Below are 8325 nucleotides of genomic sequence, written 5' to 3' on the forward strand. Positions count from 1 at the left end.
TTTCCATATACAGTTCAAAAATGGAAGAAATACAAAGGTTATGTTGAAAATCACTAAAAGTGCGTTAACCGACTCATAAAAAACGTCAGAAACACTAAATTTTACGGAAGAAGTGGCAGAAGGAAGCTGCATCCAGGTTTTTTTTAAAAATTGAAAATGGGCGTGGCGCCGCCCACTTATGGACCAAGAACCATATCTCAGGAACTACTAGACCGATTTCAATGAAATTCGGTATATAATGTTTCCTTAACACCCTGATGACATGTACGAAATATGGGTGAAATCGGTTCACAACCACGCCTTCTTCTAATATAAAGCTATTTTGAATTCCATCTGATGCCTTCTCTGTATAATACGAGTAGAAACATTAGGAACCAATGATGATAGCGGAATAAAACTTTACAAAAATACGGTATTTGAAAAATATTTAAATGAAGAATAATGAAATCTCGATTATCACTTTACCATGCGAGAGTATAAAATGTTCGGTGACACCCGAACTTAGCCCTTCCTTACTTGTTTTCATTTTGTTTTTTCTTTGCGTTTGGTGTCCAATTTGTTTATGTTTATTAATAACAATTTGTGCGCACTGTTTTTATTTGTTTGTTTTCAATTTAATCTATTTTTTTTTTTGTACTTTTTGCTTGTTTGCTTTTTGTAAACACAGAATTCACGGAGCGAACTAAAAATACGAATTCACCAAACACTCTTTAGAATTATATATTTAACCTAATATTTCATATATTTAAAAATAGTTTTAAAGATATAAATTTTTAAAGTTCAAAGATTCTACAAAAAAAAAGTTCAGCACACATATTGAAAATATTGTTTTAAATCCGATTTTTTTAATTCTAATATTTTGTTAATTCTCTTTTGGCCTGAATAACTGTTTCTAAAGGTCGGCGCATGCTTCCAACTAAGTTAGATATCTGCTGAAGAGTTATATTTGCTCATTCTGTATGAATGGCCTAAGGGAATCGTTCGATGTTATAAGGTGAGTTCGTATTTTTTCCAGTAGATGCCAAAAATATTCTATATGGATAGTTTCTGGGGATTGCGGAAGTGATTTTAATTGCTTACAATGGTAGATAAGACAGTATTGCACTTGTTGCAACAAAAATGACTGCCTATGAGTACTTATTTATATTATCAGGGATAAAAACGAGAATTCCCACACCAAATGCTGCAGTGCACCCCCAAACCATTACACTACCCTACCGCTTTGTTTCACAGTCTTAATTATATTATTTTCCTGGAGCTTTTTGTTTCGTTTTCGCCAAATTTTTTGAGCACCAACGGAACCGAACATATTAAATTTTGATTCGTCATTAAATACTACCTTATTCCAGATATATCCCGGCTGACTAACATTAAGTTTGGCGAACTCCAGCTTCTTTTTTATACGTATGAATGGTTTACGTCGTGGCACTCGTCCATAATAACCATGATAACAAGATAACCAGCTTTGTGTAAAATGTTACGTACAGTTTGGGGGTCAAAGTTTTTTCAAAGCTTTGTTGCATCTCTTGACACAACTTTATTGCTGAAATTTTCGGATTCTGAGTGTTGATGTAGTCTTTTATAATATTATATTTTTCACACGTGGTTAAGGTCTCTGCACTATATTACCAATGTCAAAAAAATTTTAAGCTGCATGTTCATCTTAATTACAATTTCACGGATATTTTCAAAATTTCTGTATGACCGGCCATTTTGCTCCCTCAATGACTAGCTCAATTTTTGCACGGACATAAAACGGTTGAAACCTTAACAACTTTAAACTATTTATGAGTAGTAAGCCGAATAGCAAAAAACTTTAAAGAAAACGTATGTATACTATATTTACCAAAAACATAACTTACTCACAATTTATGCAGAACCTTCTTCATACGCCGTTTTTTATGCTAAAAAATTGTGATTCCAATTTTGAATACACTTTTCAGCTATAGAAAGAGATAGTACCTCTTCGGCGTAGTTCTGGGTAAAAACAACTTATTCAAAATCTTTAAATAATGGTGCTTTTTGACAGTTATTTTTACATGATTTTCTTCAAAGACATATGGCCCGATAATACACTTTGATAAACTTGCTCACTGCCCAGTGACTGGTTCTGGGTGAAGTTCGGTCTCGTAGATTATATCTAGATTGGATTAACTACATTTCCGTTTAGATTAAAATGGGACATAAGCAGGCAATTAATGAAGTTATTATCTTCTTCGGCTATTTAATTCATTTTTTTTTTTTCAATATCTTTTTATTTATTGAATCTGCTTTTTGTTTTAAAAGCCTAACAATAAGTTATAAAATCTTAAATCTATTTAAAACTAGACACGCTCAAGCAAGTGATTGAGCTGTTTTGGTGATACATTGCTCCTTAGTACGCGGGCATATCTCTTCTTTGAAGGCGTGTTTGATTGCAGGAATGTACCAAAGCATTAGCCAAAGGGTTTGGGTGATCACGGAGATTAGATATATATTTAATTCTACTGTCTTCTACTTCTTTCCTCACCATAGAAATACCGAGGTCTTTATGGATATTTTCATTACGCATGTACCATGGCGAACACTTGATTGATCTAAGCATTTTTGATTGGAAGCTTTGTATTATGTCTATATTAGTAGCACAGGTCGTACCCCACAGTTGAATGCCATACATCCAAATCGGCTTTATGACCGCTTTATATAAAAGCACTTTGTTGTCTAGGCTAAGTTTGGAGTTTTTATTTAATAGCCAATTTAAATTTGCAGCTCTTATCTTCATGCAAGTTATTTTACTAGATATATGTTTTCTCCACGTAAGTCTTCTATCTAGGTGAATACCAAGATAAGTTACTTCATTCGCTTGGGGTACTAGAATATTATTCATTTTTACTGCCGGACACATATTTGGTCTAAGCGAAAATGTAACATGCTTACACTTTTGTTCATTCACATTTATACGCCAGTTGGCTAGCCATTCTTCGACAAACCTTAAGTGCTTGGCTAATATTCTTGATGCTATTATGTGGCATTTGTTACGGCTCACTATTGCTGTGTCGTCCGCAAAAGTTGAAGTTAATACATTGTTAGCTGTTGGAAGATCTGCTGTGTATATGATGTATAGTGTTGGGCCTAAAACACTGCCCTGGGGTACATCAGCCCTTATCTGTCTTTCATCAGATATCAAATCTCCCACTTTTACCATAAATTTTCTATTTTTTAAATAAGACTCCAATGTTTTATACAATTCTGAAGGTACAATATTTTTAATCTTATATAAGAGGCCCTCATGCCATACCTTATCAAACGCCTGAGCCACGTCCAGAAATATAGCTGAACAGTACTCTCTGTGCTCAAATGCTTTTCTTATTTCGTTAGTGATTCTATTTACTTGCTCTATCGTGCTATGTTTTTCACGAAACCCGAATTGGTGCGTTGGTATTATATTATTTTCGTGGAGGAAAGGAGACATCTTTGATAGTAACACTTTTACAAATATTTTAGAAAGACAGGGTAGAAGACTGATTGGTCTGTATGAAGACGGCTGTGTTAAGTCTTTCCCAGGTTTGTCTATCAAGATAATCTGCGACTTTTTCCATGAATTAGGATAGTGTCCGAGATAAAGAATTGCATTGAAGAGCAAAGAGAGCACTTCTACGGCAATATTTGGTAACTCAATTAGCATTTTTGGGGTAATATTATCATATCCTGGTGACTTTTTAGGGTTAAGTTCCTTTATTATTCTAGTAACTTCAGAAGTAGAAGTCCTAATAGACACATGCGACTCGTTTGCCGTGTTAGGCAAGATTGGCAACTCAAAGTTGTTTTTTGGGCAATTGGGTTGAAATACCTTTTCTACGTGATTTGCAAAGCAATTTGCCTTATCCTCATCACTACGTGCCCAATTACCATTCAACTGTCTTAGAGGCATGTTGGAATCTACTGGTGGCTTGAAAGACTTTTGGGCTTTCCAAAGGGAGTTTTGCTTGCTAGAATTTGGACACAATTTCTTTATATAATTTTCGGTGTTGTGTTCTTCTTCTCATTTACAAGCTTCTATATTTCATTATTGGTGATCTTTCTAAAACCAACTGGTTTATTGTTTCTTTTTGGTGTTGCCAATACAGCTGCATTAGTTATTAGGTCATTAATTTCTCTTATATTTTCATCAATGTCTCTTTCTGTATTTATTTTGCAATCAATATTGATATGGCTGCTGATTTACTTTCAATGCTACAATCAGTTAGTTTTATATGATGTTAGAGAAACTTTTGGCTAAATATCATGGGCTGTTCGTATAACTTTATTAGTACAAGAGAATGATCAGATGATAAGTCTGTACATGTATCAGCTGTCATAAGCGATCTATCTATATTTTTGACTACAGCAAAATCTATTAAGTCTGGTATTTTTCTTCTATCACTGGGCCAGTATGTCGGCTTACCAGGAGATATTATATCCAGCTTATTATGCTTATTCATAATAGTGTAGTACAACTGTCGTCCTTTCGGATTAATAAGACGTGAGCCCCAGTACGTGTGTTTTGCGTTGTAATCTCCACCTGCAAGAAATCTTTGACCTGGTGTTCCAAAAAAGTCTTTAAACTCGATTTCTGTAATTTTAAAACGAGGTGGACAGTATATAGCCGTAAGGTTTAAGTCACAACCCCGATTTTTGGGTGATATTGTTGTAGCTTGTAACTGTGGTGTAGCATGAGATTCTAGGGCATAGTGGTTTAAACGATTTCTAATCAACACTGCCGTGCCACCATGCGCTTTTCCATCTGGATGATTTGTGACATAGAGTCTAAATCCCGGTATATTGAAATTATTTTTATTTGTTAAATGAGTTTCTGATATAAGCATTACATCTATATTTTTTTCAGACAGAAATCTAATGATCTCTAATTTATGTTGGTTAACACCGTTAGCATTCCATATACATATGTTTAGTAAGCTCATTTTTTACTTAATAAATTTTGCAGCATTTGATTTTGTGATTTTATTAAATCCTGGATCATGTTTTGCATGCTAGACATAAATTGTGTCATACACTGTGTAAGATTTATAATCATAGTTTCAATACCTCCATTTGGAGGATTTTGCGGCAGTTGCATTTGCACAGTGTTGCCTTTCACCACATTAGCATAGCTTCCTTGTATATTATTATTGATAGAAGTAATAGGATTTGAACTTTTCTCTGAGGTTAATATAATTTCATTACGGGGTGTTTGTAACATTTGGTTACGACGTGCTTGAATGCCCTGTGACAACTTCGATTTCAAATCTTTATATACAGGACAACCCCTGTAGTTAGCAGTGTGATTTCCTCCACAATTGCTACATTTTTATTTAATTCTTCTTTCTTAAGGGTGCATTTAGAAGTGGGATGTAAATCACCACATACCACACAAACACTGCGTAGAGTGCGAGTATGATTTAGTATGCCCATATTCTTGGCAGTTAGTACATTGTACCGGACCGTTTCTTTTATGTGGTTCTTCCACAGTTACTCTACGATGCAGCAAATATTTCAAATTATATATTGGATGTGTTTCATTTTTTTTAAGTTGACTTGAGTTCGGCATCAACTCAATTTTAAACATTGGCTGAGGTACTTTGTTTCTGTTAAATATATTTACAACTGTTTTAATTCCAAAACCACATTCTTCCAATGCTTCTTTGATTTCACTAGAGTCTACGGCAGACGCTATACCCTTGATTACAACAACTAGGCCCTTAGAGCTCTTCAGTTGATACGAATAATAATTTTTGTTTTTATTTGACAAAAATTTAACTATTTCCATGAAACTTTTTTCAGTGTACGACTGAATTTTTGTTTCGTCTATATTGCCTTTTTTCTAAGGCACTATATGAAAATTGTTAGTGCCAACAATTTCACTTAATTTCGCAACAAGGGTATTACTGCTACGTTCGCGCAAATATATTGGAGGTGGTTTCGCATTAACGACTGTGGTGGTACCCTTCGCATCGTCGTCTGAACCATTGCTTAGTATGGCAAATCTGATGCCATTTAAAACTTCCGTTTTATTTTTATTTGGTGTGCCGCTTTGAAATTTTTTTGGATTGACCGCTGCCTTTGAAGGACTTTATTTCCTTTTTATATTGACGTAGCGGTCAATGCCTGTTTGTACAGACGGGCCTTTTTTTATTACGTTCTCACCTTGCGTTGTAATTTTCTTCGCTGCCTGTGCGCTTGCTAGTACCTGCAGACTTTTCACAATTTGATTACACGGAGCGAGTTAGAAAACACGTCCGTACACCTTGATGGACAGAAACGTCTGGCAATATTTCAAGCGAAAAGGCAAATCTAGAGTGTTAAACGAAATTTATTGAACATCGTGGGAAAAGAGGTTCAAGTTATTATCTGCTGTAATGGCCATCCAAGTTGCGCCGATAAGTTGCGAGCCGATTTACCTGAATTGCCCGATTTGGACTGATTTTCTTCCGCCACGACCGTACTTCGGAGCCTGCGCGCATCAACTGGATTCGGACTGGTGCGCAAAGTTTTGAACTCAGACCGTCCACTAAGTGTTTGTTTATGGTCCAGATGTTAAATTTATTAAAATCTGTGGTTCATGACAATGTGACGGAGCACTTGAACATGCGAAAGGTTAGCGCGAAGATGGTCCCAAAAGTGCTCGATATTGCGGCGAGCGGAAATATCCCAAGAAAATTTGAACATTCAAAAATTCTTAAATATTGTAATTACAGGTGATCTTTGAGTATAATCCCTGGACAAAGAGGCAATATTCCGAAAGGCACACTCCATTTTGCGACAACAGAGGGGATCCAAGTAGCATGCACCTCGGCTCTCAAGGCTTTTAAGTATGATGCCTTCCGTGACCCCTTGATGCTTGGAAATCGCGCTGGCAGCGCTGAATCGACGCAGAAGGAGCCTATTTTGAAAGTTTTTAAAAAATTGTAACGAATGGTTCAATGCATTTTTTTTTAAATCCCCCAGACCTATTACTTTTCGGACAAATCCTGTACAAACAAGTACGAAGCAATAAATAACAAAACATAAAGACAACAAAAACCAAAAATCAAAGTGGTTAGTTTCTAGGTGGACTAGTAACAGAACTAGTTACCATCATAACATCTCAAGTTGTGGAATTTCAAACGAATACTTCAATTCACAATATCAATCATAACCCCTGAAGATCAGTATTCGGAAGATTTTTCAAAGCTACAAATACTAGAACAAACTCGCCTTAAGCCATTTCCACACTTCTCAAAACACAAACGTGTGTAGACGATATCCTGTATGGAAGTCACAATCTTCCTCAAGCATATGAGACACTATCACAAATCGTAAAGAAAGACAACTGCGGACCACCCTAATATTTTAAAAATATGCCGAAAGAAAAGTCGTTGGACGCTAGCTTTTTTAAGATTGAAAAAGAAAGTTCAACGGAATGCTACTGAGTTACTCAAAATAATACCTCCAATGACTGACAAACGGCAATGGTCACCCTTGTTACTCATACGCAAGGAACTACTTCAGCCGATAAAATCGAAGCCAATCGGTAGAAAAGAGCTCACTCTTAGTATTAAACCAATTTCTGGACACGAAAAGTCTGCATTGTGCAAATGGTTGGCTTGCCAATTCCAACCTGACATATAACAAACAATAAAAGGCAAAACTTTCCATATTATAATTCCATTATGTCTTCTTACTAATGCTACACGCCGAGCATCGCCTAATGCGATAAAGAAGTACATTGTGCATGTGAAACAAAAATTGCGAACGCAGATAATGGCAGCACTTCCACCTGACGCAACTTCGCTCTGTCTTTCTCAACAGCTGAGTCTTTCCAGATAAAGACTTCGAGTTAAGGTGTTCCATTTTATTGAAATATTATGTGTCAGTTTGTTTTTATTTTAAGATAAAACTACACATCTTAAGTTATGTACAAATTTATTGACAATGGCTTCTCTGGCGGCATTTTCAAAATTCTGGACAAAATAGTATTTAAAGGACCCCCTCAAAAGGTTCCGCTGGAAAGTTTCAGAAAATTCACCATGGCTTGGAGATTGTTTACTAGTATGCGATTATTTTCTTTCCTACAGAATAATAGCCAACACGACCGAAACATAAATTAAAAAAAATTTAAACATACCAAAAAATCCGCAGACCGTAAAAAACGGTAAAAATCTCGATAGCATTAACAGAAATAGTCGGTCAATATGACGACCCATTTATGCTGCATAACGTAGCATAATCATCCATTCTATTAATTTACTACAACATTTTCTAGATAAATCTATACAAGGTACGTTCCAAAGTAAACAGGACTTATAAAAAACAGAACAATTGGTTTTT

Source organism: Bactrocera tryoni, unplaced genomic scaffold (genome assembly GCF_016617805.1).
Source record: "Bactrocera tryoni isolate S06 unplaced genomic scaffold, CSIRO_BtryS06_freeze2 scaffold_25, whole genome shotgun sequence".
NCBI classification, from domain to species: domain Eukaryota; kingdom Metazoa; phylum Arthropoda; class Insecta; order Diptera; family Tephritidae; genus Bactrocera; species Bactrocera tryoni.